The sequence below is a fragment of the Camponotus vicinus genome, unplaced genomic scaffold (assembly GCF_025532165.1).
Source record: "Camponotus vicinus isolate PSW18456_S1 unplaced genomic scaffold, iyCamVici1.0 SCAF_4, whole genome shotgun sequence".
Lineage (NCBI taxonomy): Eukaryota > Metazoa > Arthropoda > Insecta > Hymenoptera > Formicidae > Camponotus > Camponotus vicinus.
The window spans coordinates 13,280,670-13,304,187 of record NW_028141976.1 but is presented as its reverse complement, the minus strand read 5'-3'; the positions used below and the strand labels follow the sequence as shown (position 1 = coordinate 13,304,187).

Sequence of the window (23,518 nt, the reverse complement as noted above, 5' to 3'; positions counted from 1 at the left end):
ATTAGATTAATTTTTTTTAAATGAAATGAAATTATTAATTCAAAAATATTTGAAAAGATATGATTGCATGTTTTGTTACACACAAGTACATATATTGATTTTGCTCATGGAAAATGTTTGAAAACATTGAAAAGAACGTGTTTATAGGAAGAGACAGCAACTGACACGTTCTAAAGTCGTTTTTGCAGCGTGTGTCTGAAGGCTGATGGATGTTCGCGACTCGAGATTGACGAGCGCCTTTAAGTGCCTTTTGTTAATGTCGCTTGCCGTATCGAGTATTAGACGAGTCATTAATGAAAGAGTAATTTGTCCGTCATCTTTGGCATGTCGAAGCGCGATGAAAAGGATTAGAGTTGGACATTTTTTTTACCTCGAAACTTTGACGGCGCTTTCATACATTTCAGTGCCACAATATGCGTCTAGCAGAGCTCGCTTGAAGAACTTTAAACGTCACCGGCAGAGACGAAAGATGACGTTTGTGCACGGTTTAGAGAACAATAAAGGCGGAGATGGCTACTTTAGTGCGCTGTTTAGTTGCTGATTTTGAACGGATCGTCTGTCGTCGGCAATTCAAGATTGATAGAAAGCTTTCACATTCCCCGGCATACACTTATTCTCGCATTAATTTCACGTCGATGCAATTTCTATAAAGTGTTTGTCTCAGACTTTTAAAATTTCGATATAATTAATATAGTTCTGGTAAACCTCTTCCAAAGATTTATAAGAGGTATTTATATTTCATATTATTTCAGCGCGGCTTTACATACATATATGTAAAAGACATATGCAATAGTGTATATATAATTGCGAACACAGACAATTAACTCCGCTATCGATGAAGAATATTTTCACACTTGTCGCAGTGTCGTCACGTCGTTCTTCACGCGGGTGTTCGTTAAGAGAATGTCCGTCCGTCAGTAACAAGCGCGGAAGATGACGTTAGAGTATGGTACAGGGAGACGGAGAGCAGTAGGTGGAGGCGACTGCTATCTGCACCGTGGCTGACACCTGACGGATAGCCTGGCGTCGGCAACGCGGGATATTAATTTGGTAATTTATGAGGCCCGATTAGGCACCGCTATCTGTCGAGCTAATGCGCGAGCCGTTGGCAGGTCATCGCCAAAGGGCCCTGAGCTTCCTGCCACTAGAGGCCCTTCCGCGTCAGGGACAACGCCGGGAACTAAGGTCGAATATGCGATCCCGTTAACGCAGCGCGATGCTACGCGGTTTGTTATGCTCGCAAAGACGATTAAACATGAATGCTGAACGCGTGAAAATTGTAATTGTAATCGTACTGGAGTTCACGAAATCTTACAAGTATATTCTTATTAATTGCACATAAGATCATGTTAGTCTATTAATTATCAGATTCTCCTTTAAAAATTTTACTAAAAATATATTTTAAAAATATATTTTTTTTAAATATATTTTATACTGCATATCTATATATCTATGTATTGCACAATTTATGTATATTGTTAAAATAAAATTATTAAATCATTTAATTTCCCAAAGTAATAATATATTTGAATGAGCAATAATATATTTGCACATTAACCGTACGATTACAAATAATTATAAATAATTAACATTGCCCACAATTATTTCCTCAAACTTAACGTTTGATTTTTTCCAATCCTTCCCATTTATAACAGATTTTCCGTTGTGAATAAAAATAATAGCCTCGCCAACGTGATAAAAGTTGTCAAAAGACCAATCTAATCGCGAAATCGTGCTTCGGCAGCTGTCATAAATCCACCGTTGTTTACTCGCATTTGCTTACTCGCGAGTGTTTCCCCGCGCATTTAGCGACAGGTCTGATCGACGAGTTTGCCAGTGCGACTTCGCTTCGAGGATATATACAGGGCCTCTACCTTCGGCCTCGATCGACCCACCTAAGCCGCGTTACTTCTGACATGTGATAGATGGATGCACAATGGAAGAACACGCGTGCGCGCGTGCGTGTTACCGCCGTCCGGATGTGTGGGTATCAACGTAGGTGGATGAGGATGAATGGCTCTCGTCAAACGGAAGGGACCGCCCGCCGTTTCGCGCCATAATACTCGTCTGCGTAAGAGGCACATAGTAGGTCGGCTTATTGATGACCACGGCTACTTACTTACGAGAGAACAAGATATCTACCAAGAGGGGGAGGAAAAAAAGAGCTCGGCAGACTCGACAAGAGTGGCCTGTTAATCGAACTTTTTGGGACTTGTATTTCGCAAGTTGCGTTTAAGGAGAATGCATTTTGGAGAACAAGGGGAGGGAATTTAAAATATGTCGGTTATTGCTTAGAATAATAATTATAATTCACTTTCAAATTTTTTTATGAGATTTAAAAATATTGAAAAGTATTTTCTTTGATTACACCTTACACGAGAGATTCAATGAGATATAAAACTTAATATCTGCGGAAAACGAATTAATACCTTCTATATATTTTCATAAATAAAATTCATTAACGACTTGGTCGAAAACGTTATTAGATACTAAACCTTTTTCACACACGGACATTTATGTGCGAGATTTAACATTTTCAGCCTCGTAAAAAGAAGCGTACGAGTGGCTCAATATACAGTGATAAATACGCGATGATTATATATCTTTCGTGCAATAAATTGTTTGATGCTACGCCTACATTTGCCGCGTTTATTGACTCCCCCTCGCGTCATCGTGAAACTGGACACGTTATCTTTATAAAACTTCCCGACTTCCTCAGCCGTGAAAGCGTTAATCGCGGGCGATCTTTCTCGCATATTATTTTCCGCCTGCCAGTCGCATTCCTGCGTGCGAAAAGAAAAAAAGAGCGCACAAAGAAAATCGTCGCGGTAAAAACGCGATGATTGAAAGCGCGCGACAGCGAGCGAGAGACTTTTTAATTGCGAATCGATTTCGACATGCATCATAAACGCATCGCGGGGACGCGCTACGCGCTACGTGCGTACACGACCTACGCATTTATCGGAGAGAACTCTCGGAAGAGATTCCGCGATGATAATGTCTGACATCTATCATCGAGAAATTATGGCTTATTTCCTTTTATTCGCAATGTCACTCTATCATTATCGCGTTATCTCGACAATTTATCAGTACGCGAATGCCAATTGGGAAATTAAGCAACACCCGGCCGTGGCACCGAGAATGCTGACAAAAAGAAATCCAAGGAAAACAGAAAGCGGTAAGAAAAGTCTATCGATAAGAAAACATTCTCACCGATTTAGCATCGTAAAACACGGGAATCGTATTCCACGCATGATCCTTTTATTTCGTATTTATTATCGTGCTGCCAATTTGTCGCGTTTTCAAGTAGACCTTTATCTTTTATTCGATGAAAATCAATGGAAATTAAATGTCTTAGAATAGAGAAAGAGATATAGTCTTACTGCTTGTATCAAATATTTTATATTACAGAAACAAAATATAATACTTTTTTACGTACACGGTTTAACAAACATATATCAGTTGTATTAATTTTTGTTCAAAATTCCTTTTTCTCTAAATTGTCAGATATACTTATACAACCTCTGTACATGCATATACTTAGCGGAGAGAAACTTAGTGCGGTTATATAAAATTTAATTGCAATCAATTTAATGCGACTTTTAAACGCGTCTCGTGAACGATATGCAAAAAGCGGAAATTGTCGAAACGACACGAGAGAGAGAGAAAGAGAGAGAGGGGGAGAAAGAGAGAGACAATAACCTGAAATAAAGCGAGATGGACAAAAAAAACTTTCAGCGGAGTGCCGATGCGAACAATGGTCGCCACAAATCAACGGGATTATGCCACTATTTCACACATGGATATGACCGACTCACCTGATAAATCAAGCTGTCGTTCGGCCACAATAAACAATAACATTTGGACGCCGGCTGGTGCGACTCTTCTTCACTTAACTCGGTCATTCGCGTCGCGTCGCGTCGCGTCGAGCAACGATCGCGCACGTGTTATGTATCTCGTCGTCCTCGGCCCTTTCGAATGCGTGCCGTTTCACGCGATAATAAATCGATCGACGAGCGATACCGCTATGGACGCGTGCAAGAATGCATAGAGAAAGACTTTGCTAGTGTACGAAATTTACAGATGTACGAGAATCGGTCTCCCACATGCGTTACTCCTTGCAACGGATCGAATTTCGTTAATTATTTCTTCTCCTTCATTATATCGACAATATTCTTTTTTAACGATACTTTTATAACAGATACATATATATATTTCTTAAATTATCTTTAAACATCAAATTAAATAAAAATTAAAACATTTATATGCGAAGCACTCGGACTGTTATAATTGCCAATTATCTAATATTTAAGAAAATTTTAAAAAATATTTAAAAAATGCAAATTAACGCACTGAAAATTTAGATAAAAGTAATCAAATCAAATCTTGTTTTCCGCTTATATAAGGTGCTTTCCATTTACATCAAAACTCAGATAAATCTCACTTCTGTCTTTCTTTAACATGAATGTTGAAGAAAGACAGAAGTGACATTTATCTGAGTTTTGATGTAAATGGAAAGCACCTATAATTTCATATAATATTCAAATGAAAATTTTTAATATATAGATCTTTATTTATATGCTTATATGATAACTTTTAATATATAGATCTTTATTTATATGCTCATTTGTTATGTCTACAATAATCGAAATAAGCATAAATATTAATTTAAAATTGCAGTTAAAGATTCTAAAATAAATTTAAAATGTAACAGAGACAAGAGTAATAATTTTTTGAAATACAGATTCAATTTTTACGCGTCGAAATATTAAACAGGACATATAAAACAGAGAAAGAGAGAGAGAGAGCTTTGTATTGAATATATTTGGCATTTTTTAAATATGGTTAACAATTATTGTGATAATTAATTTGACGAAACTAATAATTTATCGAAAGAGAAAGTATTTACGTTTTCGCGTTATTGACATGATATTGCATCTGCGTCATACTACATGCTTGCTTGCAAGCAATATTCATTTGAAACTTAACTTTTCAATAAATACTTACTTGAATAAAAAATGCCCGGGTCCTGGCAGAGGGTTGGGTCCTACAGAGCTTGATGAAACTGTCTTATATTCTCACTATCCATACGGTATACTATATTCACGCACAATACAATCGCTCGATACTTTTTTCGGCACTCCCGATATTTTTCCTGGCATTTTCGGTACGTTTTCCGGCAATTCTGACACACACACACGCTCCTGATAACGTTTTCTTACGCGCGCGAACGATATTTAACCTCACTTAACCTCAACTTAACCGTAACGTGAATATGATACGAGATTGTTAACATTGTAATATTGTAATATAATTATGCTTGTAGCGTTCATAGTATTAGCGACGAACTGATTCCGTTTCTTTGACATTCACAATATTCATACGACTTTGATCGCGATCACGAGCGTCCTGTGACAACACTACGCGTGAAATACGACGAGCGCTAAAACGCGACTAACATGTCGACTTTCGATTCCGAATTTTTGATATCCGACACTAATAGTGCCTGTTGACACTCGATCGATTAAATCTACACCACAAATAATCACGCGCGACGAGACGAGACCGGACGAAATGTATTCCGATTCCGTTAAAACACCATAGTCCGATTCCTACGTCACACTACTTACTACGTGAGTCAACATACCGCTGTAGCGTCAACTTTACACTTACTACGCGAGTCAAATATATCGTTGCAGCGTCAACTTGTTACCCGACAACTGATTTTTATTAAACGCGATATCGATATATCGAATATAAAATGCAATTCTACGTATACGATAAAATATTTATTTTATTTTAGTCAATAAACGCGTTGCAACATAATCATTAGATAATTGTTTTCTTTTGTAGTATTATAGATTGATCGTGTGAATAATTCCAACACATCGAGTATAATACGCATAATAAAAATCATGAAATTTTGCGCCTAATCTTCACGATAATCGACGTAGCACGCAGTACGTACTTATAAGTAAGAAATTGTTTTGAAAATACGTGTAAAAAAGTTATGCGCGAGGGGAAAGGGAAGGAGAACGTTTCGCGCAGCTCGGCCGCTTTGTTTACTATGAAGATATAACAGTATGAATACAGAGCTAATCCGGTTAGACGTGTGACGCGTGTGTGACGACATATAATATATCAAGTGCAACGATTTCTGCAAAACGAGATAAGTGAGTGTTCGAAAAGGATAGAAGATCCAGATGAATCAAGTAGAATCAAGATGGAAGAACCAAGTGATAGCGATTAGAATTTGCGTTTCTCAGATTTTCATCCTGCGACCCAAGATTTTCATCTAGCGATCCTGTAAGTTTATATTTTTTATACACGTTAAATACAATAAAATTTGTAAAAAGTTTTGCACGATACAACTGTAAATTATTACGACAGTTTTATCTAGAAATTTTATTATTTCTTGCATATACAAATTGACATAATATTAATATTACATTTTTCAAAAATATTCTTATCATTAGCATCGTTTTGATTATTTGTCTCGATAATCTGTCGAAACAATTTGTCTCGATTATCGCGAAGGTTAAAACCTAACCTCTTACGATTTTCATTGTCATACTTGGACATGTTATGCATGATGTCAATCTATAATACGTACTCTATTAAGAGTGATAATCATCTAATGAATATATAACGCATTGGTTAATAACTAATGATATAAAAATTATGTTGTTCGCGTTCTAAATTAATGCGATATATACATATATGTATATTAATTAATAATAAATATATTATAATAATTATATGTATAATAATTAATTAATACTGATAATCATTTGATTAGTGTAGTGTAAATTTCGAATTTTGAAATCGGACCGGATATAATACAACGGAATCGAAACACACGTTTAATCGCTTTCGTGTTCATCTTGTCTCGTCACAGTTGATGGTTATTTATGGGATCAACAAGTATTTGAATTTTAGACTATCATCTAGAGATTTTAAATTAAATTTTTTTACAATTTCTTATAAATTTTTTACAAATTTACAACATCATATTTTAGACGTACTTATTACGATAATTTATTTACGATAACTTTAAAACTTATCACGATGATGCGTAGTAAAATTCTTTTTATATTATTGAATTGTCAAAATCGTACAAATTAAGACATTTTGTCGCACGCGTTACACTATCTTTTTTTTGGGACGCACTTTATATAAATTTTTTAAAAGTTTTTATAATTATTCACTATGCTTTATAAAAAATCTTACAAAAAAATAAAAAATAGCATTTTACAAAGGATATTAATGTAATATTATGCACTATATACTTTATTAAAGATATTGAAGAATAAATATAAGTAAAAATAGATAAAATGACATTAATTTATAAATATTAATACTGTGTATATATACAATATATATGTTAGTTATATATTAATTATATATAAATTAACTTTTGTTGAAATACAATAATAAATATAAACATAGCATTACTTATTAAAATTAGTAATAAAATGTGTTCGTTTAAGAGCCAACGCAAGATCGAGAGCATACGATAAAAGCAATTTCCGATAAAAAAGAAAACATTCTTTATCTATATATTTCAATTCTATGAAATGTGTAAATGAAAACAAAAATTGTGGATTGATTCTTTACTAATTTTATACTAATTGTAAATAAGTCATTTTTTTATGAAATGATTTTGTTGTAATCAGTTTTTATAATATTTAAAATTGATTCTCAATCATATCTAAACAGTGTAGCAAGTTTATAAATTTTGTTATTTTTGCATCCTTCGATTTCCTTGATCAATTATTGTAGAGATTTTGTTATGTAGAGAGATCTTATGTCTTTTACGTTTAAGAAAAAGAACGGATGGACAATCTACCGGATACAAACGATGGGATTTGAATTCTTGATTCCGCAGATCGAGTATCAGGCATGTCGATGTTCTCGTTCGCCAGTTCGAATTTTCTGAGGATCGGCGTAAAACGAGTCGAGGAATTTGTTTGTCGAACTTAACCAAGCCCACAAAACCGGTCGTGTATACCGATCGCAACGGAGTGGCCGGTACCCGCCAACTAATTATAGCCTCCTATTTATTTTATTTACACGTATGCGCGCGGACGCACCCTTCGCTCTCATATATACGCAAACCGGAGCGTCAGGGAGGAAGGGGGGAAGAAAGGGGAGAAAACGAGAGAGAGAGAGAGAGAGAGAGAGAGAGAAAGATAGAGCGATATAGCCATAAATCAAAATTCCATTTCAACGTTCTAACGAAGGATCAAATAAAACACTTTAATTGACATTTTTACGGCGGCCGGCAGCCGAAGTCGAACTCCTACCTACACCCAGTCTGACCCTGCTGTCTTTTTCGCTCGCGGGAATACGCGTAGAGGAACGCGCGTACACGCACGACGTATCCTCCTTGTTTCTCTATCGTGGTGTCCATCATTTTTTTCTGTATTTTATTTTCCTTGAGCTGCTCCCTTACGATCGAGCAAAAAATACCCTCTCTCGTAATAATACAATGCGCGTCGACCGCGATGTCATGTTGCTCCATACTCAAACACGTATTACGAAATGGCGAAAATTTTTTTCGATCAAAAATTCAAATTAATATAATGCAATAACTTGTTCCGTGTCGAAATAAAAGTAGGTTTTATTTTTTTGGCGAATTAAATTTTCAAGACAGGGAAAAAAATATCTAATCCTCGTATTTGAGTTCCTATGTATGAATAAAAATTCAGTCTTTTTTATATTATGAATATTGATTCTATTAATCAATGGTCGACACGATTTCCCGAATTTTATTATTATAGATGTAAAAAAATCCCTTCTAAAGGGAGATTCAGATTTATTTTCGCATCTCGATAAAGATTTCAAATAAAGTTTCATAAGAGTCAAAATGTGAATATAAATCTATGAATTTTCCTGTAAAGAGAATTTCTTTCATATCTGCAATAACAAAATTTGAAATCATGTTAATGTCGATCATTGATTGATAAAATCAATATTTCAAATCTTTTAAAAAGAAATTAAGAAAAAATATTTTATACAAATGTAAAAATAAATTCTTAATTAAGAAATTAAAAAACCTTTCGTACAAGTACAAAAATAAATATCTCGATGTGTCTAGGATTGATAGTCTAGGAAAAAAAAAAACAGAAAACGTGCAGAGAGAAATATGCTGAAGGAGAATATCAGAGGAGAGGGAGTGATTATATATAGCGCTAGAAGTTAAAAGTGCGTCGCCGCCGCGTGGCGGGCGCTTACGCCGATTATCAGTAATTTCATGGTTTTTCGGATGAACCGGCGTAAACATAGAGAGTGGCCGCTCGACCACTTTAATATCGGTCCGAGCCGATCAATAATAATAACGAAATATACGCGATTCTCTTGTCCCGACGCCGATACGATGTAGGGATGTATTATAGTAATTTGGTGGCGCGCGATTTCCTTGTCCCAACGCGATGATGCTCTTGAACCATTGCTTAGAGGTCATCAGCGGAGACTTTCCGAAAATGTTGGCAGTCATTTTTCTTTTTACGTCGAAACTATTTACTTAAATATCGACAAAAATCTAACGATGCCATCATGCGTATTGTGACAAATAAGTCAGGATACAAATATAAGATACATGTAAAAATAGAAGAAGTTAAGAACAAAATCTCTATAGCGCAGCATTAATCTCTCTTTATATTTTTACAATTAAATTTCTATTTACACATATATCTAAAGAGTGAGTATTTAAGATACGAGATATATGTAATCGACAAATTTCTCGCATTTATCCGCAAAAGATTAGTTAAAATTCATAGTCACGATATTGTACATTTAACGATCATATTCATCGCCACGATCGATATGCTGGAAATTGAGAGTTCACAACGCGTAGACAGTCTTCTCGCACTACATTATGGGGAAAAAATAAAGAGAAGAATTTATTACATATACATGTATTTTGAGTCTAAATATCTACTCAATATCTCTTTTGGCACATAAAAAAATTTGAAAAAATATAAATTAATGCTGTGACATGAGGGTTTAGAAAATGAAAACAATGTTGGGAATAAAAATAGAAAGATGTGATGATATAAACATCATAAACTATAGAAAAAATACAAGGATTAAGGGAAATTGCGCAATATGAGTAATAAATGTGGACATTTTACTTTTTTTATATTTACTTGAAAAATTTAGTCAGTATTTTTATAAAATTGATTAAAATATTTTTTATTATTTTTTATTATCTTTTTACGATAAATTTTTATTTTTATAAGAAATTAATGATCATCTATCGCGTTTGAAAATCGAAAAGTCAGTATCAATTTTGTCGAACGAATAAACGAGTCTGTGTAAGGAAAATATATACTTAATTATTAATAGCGATTTAAATAAACAAAATGATGGATGTTTATGCGAAGAAATTTTATACGAGTTGAAAATAGAATTGAGAAATATAGCAGGAAACAACACAGAGAGAGAGATAGGTAGATAGAGGAATAAATAAATGGTTTATTGTACGTGTTGAAAAGGAAAAGGGATCGATGGAAAAAAATACACGCGCGTCATTTGTAAACCTCACTGTCTCTCAAGCCGTGTAATTATAATTTATACGTTGCTCGCGAGATCGAATCTATTCGCATATCGAACAGATCTGTGATGAGTTGCGGCTTGATTGGCGGGAGAACTTTACGATTGGCGGCGCCAAGTGGTCACGTTTGACGGCTATCGAAGGGACCGCGATACGTCAATACGATGATCCGAGGGAAGAGGGCGAACAAGTCAAGATGGAGAAGCGGACGAAAAAAAACCCTGCATTCTCCTCTCATTTTCGAGATAATAATACTACTCGTCTCCACCAACCCTTTAAATATAAACACAGAATCCCCTTATTCTCTCCGCTGCCGCTGCCGCCGCCGCCGCCGCCGCCGACACCGCCGTCGCTGTCCGGCAGCATTTCTTTTTTCTCTCTTCTCTACACCCTCTTTCGATTCTCGTTGTTTTGCGGTTTACGACGGTTCGCGTTACAACTGATTATTAGCCCCCTTTCCTATCTCCCTCCCCTCCTTCCTTACCCGCTCCTCCATATCTCCCGCATCGTCGTCATCATCTCTCTTTTTCTCCGTTTCTCTCTCTCTCTCTCTCTCTCTCTCTTCTATCCGCTCGCATATTCCCTGTCCCCGTCTACCCTCTCTCGCTCTCTCTTTCACCATTATTATACGCGGCCATATACGGCCATTATGCCCAGGCCCCGATATACAACACAATCCGCTGTAATGCTGGCCATAAAATTAAATTAGGGTTATAACACGATTTTTCACAAAGGTTCCGTGAACCGCACGTTTCAAACTATTCTCCCACCCTCGGAACGTCTTCCAATCCTCCTCCTTCTCCCGCATTTCTTTCCAGGACCGCCATGCGGACTACCTGCCTCGATGATACCTGCCCGATCTGATCGTTTCATCGCGTCTCGAGTGGCCGGCGTCGTCGCGCGGTATAGCACGACAATTTGCACGATGTTACGGCCGATTACTCGGCAGATTTTCGCGGGCATAAAGTCGCGCCAGGAACAGCACCGTGACTCGTACAAAGTCATCCGGCATGGGCTGCGCGCCCACTTCCGATCCTTGACTTCTCGGTGCGACATATTCATCGATACGCGTCCTTTTGCGTACATGTTGCAAACGTAAAACAGATTTCCAATATGATATATATAAATTGTGCAAAATATTATGATAAAAATATACTTGACATTTTAAATTCCTTGTTAGTTTTTCTTTTTTTTTTTAACAAATTGTTTAAATTTGACGACTTTGAAACGTTAAATTAATTTCTTGTAAATATTAGAATATCTCAATATTTCAATATGAATAAACAGTAAATTGTATAAGATTGTCTTTAGTTCAAACTAAATCTATGGCAATTTATTGCTAACCGTTATATCTTATTGCCGCGTCTGGCTTCGATTTTTCCCAAATTGGCTCCACGTTAGCTGTTAATCGAGAACGAGTATTATTGGCGGTCTGTCTCGAGTATTATTGGCAGTCAGCAATGATTGTTTGCGAAATAATTCATGCAACCTTTCACAATAATAGGACGCTGTACGATCTCGTTTGCTGATGTATGTGGGGCTTTAGCTATACTAACTATAAATTTATATTCTTTTTACAGACATTCAATTTTGAAAAGTGCCAAAAAGACGAGTATAATCAATAACCGAAAGAAATATTCATTTGTATTTTTACATTACATATACATGTACACACGACATTATTGTAACATAATTATTTACTTTACGTAAATTTTAAAAGTTAATAAAATAGTGTTATTAAAATACATCGCATGTGTATGTATCAAAGTGTATATTTATTGCAAACTTTTACTTTGTGTATGGCCATTTACCACTGCATGTATCGTTTTAAATTGTTGTATAAATATTTTGTGTTAGGTATATTATATTGATATTTTTAAATTTTAAAAATTTGTAATTTTATCCTTTGTTACTCTTTTAAAATTGCAATATCATATATACGGATGATTTAATATTCGGTTAAAATTCCTAATAAACGAAGAGAAACGATTAACTTTATTAGAAAATAAAGTATAAAAAAAGAGAATTGTGTTTTTTATTGCGCGATCTCTTGCTAATCATTGATACATAAGATGTAACAGTAGTTGATCACAGGTCAATTGTGATGGACATTCACAATGATACATCGGTATATCTAGACGCGGGTATTAAGGTCATATTCAACAAATATATCCCGTTTTGCGCGTCAGCAAGAAATTAAGGTGAAAATATGTCGCGACGTCTGATGCTTACTGAAAAAGTTCCATTTTTGAAAAATGGAAGCTTTTCTTCGATAAAAAATATCTTGCACCAAATACTTTTTTTTTATTCTTGTCATAAATATTGACAATTCGTTGCAAGTGCTTGATCATTCTATCCACTTTTAAAGAAAATTTAGTTAAATTTATAATGCCTATATAATCAGATATTTAATATATTACAGAGAATGAGAATGATATCATATAATTGCATTCAGAATGCAAAGAGAAACGAAATAAATGGTATGGGCATAAATATAAATTTTTAGGTGCTTTCAGATATAATACAAATTTTAATAATAACAAATAATGAATAATAATAAAAATTATTTTATGAATTTTTCATTTATTATGTTATAAATTTTTAAAAAATTTGTTACATCTACAAATCACAGTGAAATGCTTAGAAAATATTTTGCGCATACAATTGTGATAGGTTTCGCATTAAATTTGAAGGTTAATATGCTACCGTATTATTCATGTGTTTTATTTTCGTGTAATTATTTATCTCTCACGAGATTAATATATTTTATTTACACAAATTACAGAGATAAATTCTTCTTTAAAGTGTCATCACGTATGATTATTTTACACATTAATCGAATCAAATGGCCATCTCTAAAAGAAAATATATGGTATCATTTATACGAGGGAAAAAGAATTTACTCGGTCACTGGAAAAAATGGAGCGAGTCCGAGCGATGTCTATGGTCGATGGACATTCGGCTATAAACGTTGACGGAGAAAGGCGGATGGAAGAGGCGAGAAATGGAGAAAGAGAAAATTCAAGTTTCGCGAAGGAGAAGAGCTCGCGAGGAGAATTCGAGAGGCCACAAATCACGGGTTGGGGGGTGTCGGTCGGTTGGACGGAGGGTTCGCTTCGAAGGTGGAAGAGAGGCTGTAGGGGCCTAGGAAAGCGGGGGAGAGGGGTAAACTCGGGAGTCGCAGCGATAACAGGGATGGTTGAGAGCGAGTAGCTGGAGGGGAGGGCGAATGGCAGGCTGCAGACGCGGAGCGCGACATGCTTTATGACGTCTGTTCATCACATCGCCCCAGTCTCATAAATTAGAAATCACCCCTTAGATAGCTCTGGCACCCATCTCTACGATGGCGTCAGTGCCGTATCGCGGGAGGCCGGCATCGCCTCCGACAGGACGCAAGAAGATTGGAGGAGAGAGGGGAAGGATTGACGGGGTCGGGTAGGAGGGATAGCGCGGACGGCGGCAATAATTTTCAACGTATGTCATGGCGGGGAAAGAAGAAAAAAGAACTGGATATGAGCTACGGAAGATCACACGAGCGTTCTGGCTAAACCCTCCCGTTCGGACCGCGCTTCGACCTGTACGGCCTGTATCGGTGGCTTTTGTGCGCGAATGCGAACATAGGTTATTAATTACCGCAGGCGAGTGATAGATATTTATTGCTGTACCGCATTGGCGGTACTTTTAAACAATATTAGATTTAAACGCATGTGCGTCGGCGTGGAACACAAATTGATTGGTTATATATCTCAAGACTAGGAGTGCTATTAATCTCGGTGATACTTTGTTGCTCAACTTTTGAAATGTCGCTAGAGACCGATCGTTACAAATTTAAGAATAAAATGCACGGTACAAGAGTCCACCTTTCTTTTTTTTTTCACGCGTGCTCTCTTTTTCTCTGCATACATACTTTACACGTCTTTGCAAATATGTGCATTGTTATCTTGAGATTAAAATAATGTCAAATATAATAATATTGATGAAATTTGATATATTTAAAAACCAAATGTAATTAGCAATGAATCTTTTTATTCAAAGTAAACTCGTATCTTTATAAAAAAAATACCTGTAAAATGAATATTATATACAGGGTGTCCCGAAACTAACGCTTGATATTTTAAAGGCAGATTCTCTGGCCAATTTAAAAACGATTTTTCCTCAGCGAAAATGTCGCGGCACTAATAGTTTTCGAGTTATAAACGATTGAAAATAAAGGGTTTTTCGCAAATTAAAGCTTATGGGAATAAAATATTAATAAAGTCACATTCTTTAGTTAATTTTAGGTAGAGTTTACTTTAATAGAATTTTAATTTAAGGCTTAGTTAGAAAGATACATGATGACAAAAATTAGGAATATGCAAAAAATAATGATCTCCCTCGACATTTTCGCTGAGGAAAAATCGTTTTTAAATTGGCCAGAGAATCTGCCTTTAAAATATCAAGCGTTAGGGACACCCCGTATATGTATATGTACACGTTATCAAGGACTACAAACTATGCGCACGAGTAATTCGTGAAATCTTTGAAACGCGCGAGGTAACACAATTGGACGACAAATTTAACCTGAAAAGCAACGTGAGAAATCCAGGAGTCGGAGAAGAGGCAAGTGCGACGATTATCGAGCGGTCGGTCGACGTCAGGGTCGGCCGACGTCGATTGAATTGGTGTAATGAGCTGATTGATTGGCGGTGTCTGCGCGATCGTCATCGTTACACGCTCGAGACACGCTTACACGTGCGCTGGCTAAGCGCGCAACGTCGCTTCGCGTCACTGTCAATCGCCAGCCGTGTCCGCCACCCTGCCACCAGTCTTGCTCTTCAACAGGAAAAGCGACAAGTGCGCCGAACTGTCAACGTGCCAAATATATTCCACTCTTCATACCGCCTCTCTCTTTTCACGCTTCTCTTCCGTTCTTTCTCCATTATTTCGCTTCGTCGCATCGTGCTCCTCTAAATTCGCAGCCAGAACTCATTGTCGGTTGAATTTGCTGTCGTGTAATATTTTTTAATCGTTAGTTATATTTTGTATGCCTAAAAAGCATGCGGCAAGCCGGTATTAATTTTGCGCGATTATTCCCTTCCATGAGAATGTAGGACGAGTTTGGCGAGATGGAATGCTCGTTATTTCTTATGTTTTTGGCCAATTTTGGTATATTGTGCGACATGATCGACATACCGCTGATGATTAAAAAAGTAGTCGCGAAGAAGATACACACGTCGCGTATTAAAAAATTATTAATTTGTTCGTTTATATCGTAGTTATAATTGATTTAATAAAATCCAGCGTAATATTGTATCGCGATAGAATATTAAATCAATAGCAAAGAGCATTTTGCATGGATGCATAGATCATAAACGCAAATCTTGGCCAAAGATGTTTGGAGTTTGAGATCGAAGGATCTTAATTGCCGGTATTAAGCTCGGCGTCATTATAAATTCGCGCGAACGCGAACCGGAAACGAAGGAATAAAGTGAGAAACACAAGCGAGAATCTATACGGGGGCACATTATACCGTCCAGTAGCTGCGACCGGCTTGGGTTTGTTGTCGAGGAAACTTTAATTGGCTCTCGAATCCGAACGATTAATTAATCTTCGATTGACTCTCGACTACTAATGATTCATTATCGGGGATCTTTGTCTTTACACAGAGGAGGTGCTCGACAGGAAAGAAATCGAAGATAGGAAATGGTGCTTTCTAACGATGTGGTTTCAATATTACAAGAATAAAAAAGAAAGTTGGAATAATTTTAATTACTTTTGGCGAAGAGCTCGCATCCATTGTCGCATACATTGTCTCGAGAAGCACGAGCGATTATAAGCCCGCGGCAATAATCACGTTTGCTTAACGCACGACAGATTTCTATTTGCTTATACATTTTCACAAATATTTTCCATCCATTCGCTTTGAAATCGCGCAACACTGGAATAAACTTTACTTATATTTTATTTATCTTTTCTACCAAGAGTATATCGAGCCATCAATCGTCCAGTTTGTCTATATAAAGAGACGATTATTTCCAGCATTTACCTATATTTTGTGCATATGTATGTATAATTTAGTCTCTCATCGTATATTCTCAGAGCAGAGTTAAAGATCTACATCTTAAAACTAAGTGAAGAATCGAAGGCTCTCGTATTAAATACATGTATGTATTTAATGAAGAATTATAACATCTCGGCGTATATATCAAAAGAGTTAGTTGCAAATGTGAATTTAATATTTCCATTACCAACTACGCTTTATAAAATCTGCATATATACCCGGCATTGAAAAAGAAGAAAAAAGCTCAGAAAATTCATGATCGTTAAATATTGCTTTAATAAATATCGAAAATATCGATCGAAAATAAAGACTTGAGATTTTAATATATACAACTAGTTTAATTTAATTACATGTATATAGCTTTTAATTATTACAATATAATATAACGAGAAAATTTATCAATTTACTAAATTTTGGACATTTGTTAAATAAATAATTATGCACACACATTTACCATACATATATACGTAATGTACCGTAGATTTTCATATTCTCGTGACATATATGATGGTATTCGGTCTCTCTATCGCGACCTAGTAGATGTAGTAAAAGTGAAATAAGGCGATATAAGAAAGAAACGAACCAAATGCTCTCGATCGATCGCGTTCGTGCAGTCGCGAATAGACGGCAATTCCTAAAATACGCATTTACGCGAGCTCTGAAAAGACAACGCTGCGGAAGAAGGTTGACGGAGCGTCAACGACGTTTCGGTCCACGAAAAGTAGACGACCGTCCGTTGAACCCATTGTCCATCCGAGCCGCGGCACCGATGACGCGGCGATGGTTTCCGGCAGCGTTGCGAGAGAAGAGAGAGAGAGAGAGAGAGAGAGAGAGCCCGCTCGATACCGAGGGAATACTCGCTACTCGCGAAAAGTGCGGACTCGAGATACGCGCGTTCGTAGGAAGGAAAACGAGAAGGGGTAGACGGGAGGGACGGTCGTAGAGAACGTCGGTAGCGGTTCGACCAACATCGAGACGCGATACACGCGATACGCGTATATACGTGAGAATACGTCCGTGTATACGTGTATAGTGCGGATTCGACGTGGAGGCGAGGCTGTCCATCTCGCGGCACGTCGCGGTAGAATGGAGTCGTGGAGGACGGCCGGGGGGGTCGCGGGGTAAGAGCGGGGGTGCTTGGTCGAAGGTGGACGAGGAGAGGGTGGTAAAATGGGGGTGTTTGGGTGGCCGAACCCGGGGCGGGGGGAGGAAGGGAGGGGTCCCCGGGGGTGGGACAGGGGGGTAGCTGTCGCTCGCCCGGGCAGCAGACGTCTTCTGACCCGGCCGGTGGCTCAACTCGACTCAACTAGACTCAGCGCGCGCTGGCAGGAGGCAGCAGCCAAAGCGAGAGGAGGAAGCGGCGAGGGAGAGAAGGCTCGCGCGGAGGAGGTGAGAGAGCGTCGGGGCGAACGGAGGAGGACGGGAGGCCGCGGGGGCGGTAGGTGCATTGCTTTTCGCAGTAGAAGGTGGAGGAAGTTGGGGTCGTAAGGGTGGCAGGCGTATCGATCCGGACGGAGCTTGGCTGACGGCTGACGAGGCCGTCACGCGAGACGAGTCGAGACGAGACGGACGGAGAAGCCCTCCCTCCTTGCCCCGCATCCCGCGGCGCCCCTCTTTCGTCCACCGGCTTCTGGAGGAGCGAGCTGGCGGGGTGGGTCGCCCCCTAAGAGGGTGGCGGAGATACCGCTTACTTCCCCTTCGGGGCCTCCTCGCCTCCTCGCCTCCTCGCCTCCTCGCCTTCGCGCGCGAAACAGTATCTAGATTGTACGTGTACACGGCCGAGGCTGTTCGGCCCCTGCCGTCACGTCGATGTGTGATGTTGCCGCGACACGCGTGTCGTATAAGGTGTGCGAGGCGTGTAAGGTGTTGAACGAGTCGCGTCCAGTTTGCGCGGCGAAAATCATATACGACCGAACGCATCTATAGCGGTCGCGTTTTGCTTATTTATTCGATTCCACTCTCGCGTAATTTCTCGCGGGGCGTATTAATAAAAGATGCATCCGATCCCAGATTTATTTTGCGATATTTTTTTGCCAAGATTCAATTAAATAAATGTTTCCACTTGTTTAATATTACATACATTGCAAATTTCTTATATTTATATATACGAGATTTTCAAAATATATATAGTAGAATTATATTCATTCATTATGATTTCCTTTAATTTACTTCTTACAATTGATATAAAATTACACATCTCTTTTAGTATAAAAAAAATTATGCACGCTATAAAAATTAATATTTTTTCAGGTTCATTTTATCACAAACATTAAAATAAAAAATAAAAAAATGTTAATAAAGTTTTACTATTGTTTCGTTTAACCCATTATTCTGAAAATTCTCAAATACACCTTGTATGCGATAACGTGGCTGTGTATGCGTGCAATGTGTGCGAAGCATACTTTGCGCGCGAGACGTTTCACCCTTCGGACTACCCGTAGGGGTTCACATTTACGGGTTTTGACTTGCGTGGCTCTCTTTCCCTCCTTCGCTGTCTCCCACTCTCGGTGAATGTCGTCCTGACAGAGATGAGTGGATCTTTCTCTAGCGAGAAAGAGAGTAAGAGCTTTCGATAAACATTTTTAATGTCGCGCTTTCTTATCAATTTTTAATTATTTAACAATTTTGCGAATTTGCATTGCTAGCGAAAATATTGCTACGAGACAAAATGACGAGACATAAAGTATCGTTGTTTTGTGACCAATTCAATAGAGAAATCAAGCGAGCCAGTTTTATATTTGAAACAACTGTTACAATTAAAAAAAATTATTAGCGCGCGTAATAATTATCATGTATCAAAAAGATAGCTCCTCTATTAAAAAGTATAATATCAAGAAATCTGAATCGTCATTATTCAGTCGTACACTTTATCATTGTCGTGATAAAGTGTAAAGCTTTTACAAATTTTCACGATTCGTTACATTAAATCACATAAAACGATATAAAAATTAAATATATCGCAACAAAACATTGCACAAAAAGAAGATATAAAACACAGAGTTTCCTTTAAAATTATTTTTCCGTTTTTATCTTATACGAAAAAACAAATTGCGCGATAGAAGAATTTGGAGTTTTATCGAGCCGACATCGCGTCCGATAGACAATGAGTCCTTAGACACGTGGGTTCCGGTGGGAATGTCAAATGCAATTACTCTCAAAAGCCGCTCACCTCCAGATGTAGGATACCTAGAACGCGCTTTGTCGGACGCGGCGACTTATCGTTAGAGGTGGGTTGGTGCGTGCGTGCTGATCGTGCGTCTGCTCGTCTGTGAAGTTTATCTCGAGGAAACCACCGACGTGCGGCGGCTCGCTTCCCACCTCCGTCGCTCCAACCAACTCCTCCGCTCTTCTCTCCAACGTACTCCTATTCGTACTCTCTCGCTACTCCCCTACCTCACCCCACATCGCGAGCCACACGTTTCGCGCATCGCTCCGACAGGGTATCCAAATGTTTTAACCATAAACTTGACAACATCTTCTATACGACATTTCTCTTTTTTCACTTAAATATTAAATAAATAATTTCAAATTTTTTACATTTAAAATATATTATTTAGATTTATATTAATAAATTATATATATTTTTATACACATTGCACGCGACGCTTTTTAATGCTATTTATATGATTATTGTGAAAAGTTTGAAATTTTGCAATTTTGTATCATATTTACGAATTCTATCATATATTAGAGGCCGACAGAAATGACAAATCGTCTCGTTTAGTTCGTTTAACAGTTTAGTAGAATTTAAAGGTGCTTTAATGGATAGAAAAATACGGGACAATTTGCGACTATGCGTATGTCGGGTATTTTACACGCGACTGCCTTTGACGGACCGGACCTCCTTCCACTCGCGAGAATTTCTAACGACTAGATGGTACTAGTCTTCGCTAGTTTCACGCGTATTTCTCGCGTACCGTAATACGATTTTAGACCCAATTTTTGAATTTTTGAATTTTTTAATTTTGCCCAAACTCTGAGAGAGTGACAAAAAAAATATGAAACACGGTCGCTCTCTAGTTTGTAGCGTATCGCTCGTCTTGCGGGCAGCTCGTCTCGTTTCGCGCATTTACCGGCGGTTTGTCGTTGTGATTTAGCTATCTGCTGGTAGCGTTGAATTACGGTGCGCGGCGCACGGTGGGCGCGGGGTGGCACACGAGCCGCGAGGAAGGGAGCAGCGGAGCGAGGAGAAAGAAGGAGAAAGAACCAACGCGGCACTGTCGCCTTCCATCTATGTACTTCTTCCGTGGCCGGCTGCGCCGCGGGACTTGTCGCGAAGGCAAAAGCCTCTCGCCGCGTGCAAAGGCCAAACACCGAAAGTCACTTAAGCGTGCGCTTGCCGGCGCGCTCGAACGGTGGGTCGTTTCGGAGTAGCGCGGCCTGTCGACTCTTACGCCAGAATACCGGCGCATTCTCGTCCAGTGATCAACGCATTCGTTCGCGGCCTGGGGCCTGGAGGAATGGCCGCTGATAACGTTTGCTTTCAACGTATCGGGCGGCACGGCTTACGTGAACCTTTAGTCATCGTTACGAGGATAGGGTGGAAAATCTTTTAATTATTTTAATTATTTCTCATATTAGATGGAAATGAAAGGAAAAATCATTTGTAGGAAAAAAGTTTTTGGATCGATAAAAATAGACTATTCTATAAAATGATGTACACGTTTAGCTCCTGATTGCGTGAAAGTCGAAATTCTGTATTTTCCTTGGGTCTATACTGTAAGAGGGAAGCATTTATTTCGACGTTCTCTTTTGACAAGTAGCGTACTTCTCGAGACGGAGACTCGTCAATCGAATGGCGAAAAGCAACAAATCACTGGGTAAATATAAAACTATGGGTCGGTACGGATCGGCATGAGGTCGCATGGATGCGCTTTGATGTGCGCTCACCATCATCCGTGAGCGTCGCCAGCAGTTCCTTTATGGCAGCCATCGGACATCTGTCACGAGGTCGTCTTTTTCTCTGGCTAATTTATTAGTGCCGCTTAGAAAGAGAGAAAGATGGTACGGCAGTGTCGTCTACGACAGTGTAAATCGGGAGACGGATCGGTCGAATACGAAAACGGCGTATTTTACGAGAGTCTCAAAAATAGGGTGCGCATGCGAGACGACGAAAAGTGTCGCGCCGTTAAATGACTCATCTCGAACAGAGATATTGACGACGAGCATCCGCGCTCTTCGAGTTGACGTTGAAGTTTATAACGCTAACGTCGCGTGAGGCCATTCACTTGGCGACTATACTTTTAACCCGAAATTTTAGAAAACTTGTAGAATAGTAACGATTTGGTTTCTTCATCGGAATTAAATAATCGGGATTAAATGAAACAGTATCTTAACAGTATCTTATTTTATATATATATATCTCGGATAATTTGTATAAAAGAAATTATATAATTTTGCAATCTTTTCATTGTATATAGTTTATCGTTATAATGTAGTATTTCTAAATTATTAAGATTTTTTTATATGACTTACAATTCATAATTTCCCATTTCATATAAATACATTTCAAAATAGAATTACACTAAAACAATAAACAGTTTGCATAAATAATTTATCAAATGTGTAAATTGCATCGTGTTTAATTTCTACATTTTTATTTTAAGCTTGTTTAGTTTATTTTTTATAAAAAGTCGATTGAATAAAAATTTGATATGTTTCTATCGTTATTAAAAATATGAAATGATATAACGTACAATGTTAAAATATTTAAAATTATGTAATCTAATTTTTTTTGAAATAAGAATTAAATCCCCGTCTAGCGTTCAAAATCTGCATACTGTATATAAATAAGATTTAAGAGATACATTAGTCTGTCAATTACTCTTCAGAGATTCTATCAATAAACATGGTAAACGACATGTGGTTTAAATAAACATGTACCAGATGACCCGATTCTGTATAAAGACGTAATGAAAATTGTAAAGTATCTGTTTTTGTTGCATGAATTCTTGAATGGTCATTATCGATCATACTTACCATTTGCATAAGAGCAAATTCAAATGTTAGTCGCGAGATATCGTCGTGGCCAAAGATTGCAAAACGAAAAACACAAAATTCTTGAGCGAAGTCTCATTTATCTCGAGATATACTGCATTCGGTGTATTTGCTCGTCGATGCAGCATTGCGTGTAAATCATGATCACCGGAAATAATGGGAGCCGATTAGAAAGCTGACTCCACGCTTGATGTATGCGCATAACGCGGAAATCTAAGCATCGAATCGTTTCGCACGCGGATATGTCTTTAATATCTGCCGAAGATAGCTCTTCCATTCGTCATCATTTCTTTCGTGTTCGTTCGCGCAAAAATCTCAAGAACCAGCTTCTGCCAGCGCGCGTATAAAAGTATATGATTGCAGCGGTAACTGAACGTATCTAACGGCACATTCGTCTCTCGCAAAAAATTATTTCATTCCTCGATCCATTGCCATCTTATTTGTGTTATTATATGATATGATATAATATCATTGCACACAAAAGTATTATTTTCACACATTTATTGCGCATACATAAAATGCTTTTACATAAAAACATTTTCACGTTATATTAAAAAATATAATCATTATATATACATATGTTCGTTGCAATATTTTAGTAAATTTCATTAGAATTTTTAAATGCTAATATTTTGAATTATTATGTAAGAATTAAGACTACTTTAAAAAATAACAAATATACATAAACTTTATGTTGATCTTAATTATCAAGCTACAGTGCATAACATTTATATAAAATTATATAAATTGTAATATTCTAAAAGAGGAAAATTTTTAGAAATTATATATAATATTCTTGATTCATATTCTATATAAGAATTCAAAATATCATGGTTTAAAATATATTTAATATTTAAGATATTGTGCATATTATTTTTATCGATGCACTTTTAATTATTTTATTTGCTGGATTGTGAAATTGC

At 37.5% G+C, this 23,518-nt stretch overlaps 3 protein-coding genes across 8 annotated transcripts in view; 2 read left to right on the top strand and 1 right to left on the bottom strand.

The window, feature by feature from the left end:
* Positions 1-23,518, top strand: part of Arm (armadillo) — a 309,699-nt gene that overhangs the window by 198,121 nt on the left and 88,060 nt on the right. The window lies entirely within an intron of this gene.
* The window catches only part of Tio (zinc finger domain-containing protein tiptop), a 139,214-nt gene that overhangs the window by 107,598 nt on the left and 8,098 nt on the right, over positions 1-23,518 (bottom strand). For 2 of the 6 annotated variants that reach the window (XM_083096016.1, XM_083096018.1), the window contains exon 1: positions 5,008-5,614. The exons of 3 other annotated variants lie outside the window; for them this stretch is intronic. The gene's annotated coding sequence lies outside the window, so the exon portion shown is untranslated. Of the gene's footprint in view, positions 1-5,007; positions 5,616-23,518 lie in introns of those variants that run through there. One more of the 6 variants, XM_083096012.1, reaches the window with a different exon arrangement.
* Positions 6,116-23,518, top strand: part of LOC145969776 (uncharacterized) — a 70,071-nt gene continuing 52,668 nt past the window's right edge. The window contains exon 1 of the mRNA XM_083096020.1: positions 6,116-6,306. The gene's annotated coding sequence lies outside the window, so the exon portion shown is untranslated. The remainder of the gene's footprint in view (positions 6,307-23,518) is intronic.